The sequence below is a fragment of the Brassica napus genome, unplaced genomic scaffold (genome assembly GCF_020379485.1).
Source record: "Brassica napus cultivar Da-Ae unplaced genomic scaffold, Da-Ae ScsIHWf_2811;HRSCAF=3588, whole genome shotgun sequence".
Lineage (NCBI taxonomy): Eukaryota > Viridiplantae > Streptophyta > Magnoliopsida > Brassicales > Brassicaceae > Brassica > Brassica napus.
This window is the reverse complement of record NW_026016078.1, coordinates 4,277-5,895: the sequence shown is the minus strand read 5'-3', so window position 1 is coordinate 5,895 and position 1,619 is coordinate 4,277. Positions and strand designations below refer to the sequence as shown.

Below are 1,619 nucleotides of genomic sequence, written 5' to 3'. Positions count from 1 at the left end.
AATTATTAAGATTTTTTTTAAAAATATTATAGATTTATATGATTAATATAAATAACCATATAAACCATATGGATTAACTAATGAAATGGTCTTACTAAGACAAGGTAGATAAAAATAATGAATATTATAATATATAGATAATTAAATTTGTTATTATTTTCTAAATGCATAAATAGTTTTCATAATAGAATTTTATTAATGTGTTAGTTTATAATAGATATTTTATTAACTTATTTCACAAAAACAAATTACTGTTGACATTATTTTAACAAATTTAAATCAAGTATCTTCACCTTTCTAGAATGACATTTATTTTTTTAATTTAAGAATTAATACACTGGCACTTCAAAAATTTAATTTATCAAAACTATTATAAATTTAAAATTTATACAAAAGTTAATTACCGCAAGACATATGAAATAATGTTTTAAAATTATAAAAACTATTATTACATAACATGTAATGAATAAATTACTTTTCAAATGATAGTATCCTGCAATATTGCTGGAAATTATCTGGTTACATAACATCAGAAGCGCAGCAGAAACGAGAATTAAAACCTTTCCAAATTATTAAATAACTCAAAGAGAGGATTATAATAAAAGTCAAAATGAAAGTTGTTCAGGTGTTCTTGTTCAGGCCAGTTTTGTCCTTGACCACATCTGCAGCTCCTTGTGCCTTCTGCTTCATCTGTTGTCCAGCCTACAATTCACGTTTACCGTTTAAAAGACCGTATAAGTTTTCTTCTGTAATGTACGTGTGTTTTGGTCTAATTTCAATATGGTTTTCTTATAAAATACACGAGAGACTGAGAAAACTAACATGTTGCATGGAGTCTTGAGCTGAAGCAGCAGCATCTTTGGCCTTATCCATCAACCACTTGCCTTCTCCTGCGTTGACACATTTGAACATGTTCATAAGATACATTTTGCAAATCTAAAATAAATAACAACCCCGTTTAGTGAAAAGAAAACAATGGATTTACATATATATATAGAAGTCTTCATAGGTATGTATATAAACATGTATAACAAACAATCAATGACTTTTGACTGCAAGAGTTAACCTTAGTCTGGCCAGTGGCTTGGCCGGCTTGGGTAGCTTAGGTTTGCTTGTCTGACATTTTCTTTCTTGCTTAGAACTTAATCTGATGCTTTAATTGATTGCTTTGTGTCTGATGATGTAAAAATGTTGGGAGGTTTGGTTGCTATTTATAACCCAAAGGGACGTGATTGGGTGTGTCTCCACGTGTTGAGGACACGACGATTGGTCCGAGAATGTTGCGTCCGTCGGTACGTGGCGCATTTAACCGTTTGACCAGGACATAAAAGACTCGTTAAGTACTTGTGTTTGTCGATCCCAGATCCGGAAAACTAGCCAAGTGATTATTCTTTCTAGGAAAATCACACATCCGGTACAACACCATCTCTCATCTCAACCAGCTTCTCATAGAGCAGTATGGCCGCCTTGTTGGGGAGTTCCTCTCTTGTATCAAAGCTCGTAAAGGTTTCTTAAGCGTAAGGATCCAAATAATGCCCTTCTAAAAGAGACATTGAGAGGGAAAACAAGTGTCTAAGGCCGGAGAGCTTAAAGCATGTTTGTTGGAGATACACGGAGTG

At 32.7% G+C, this 1,619-nt stretch overlaps 1 pseudogene; it reads right to left on the bottom strand.

The window, feature by feature from the left end:
• Nucleotides 1-621: 621 nt before the first annotated feature.
• LOC125602357 lies at nucleotides 622-1,123 on the bottom strand (annotated as a pseudogene).
• Nucleotides 1,124-1,619: the final 496 nt, after the last annotated feature.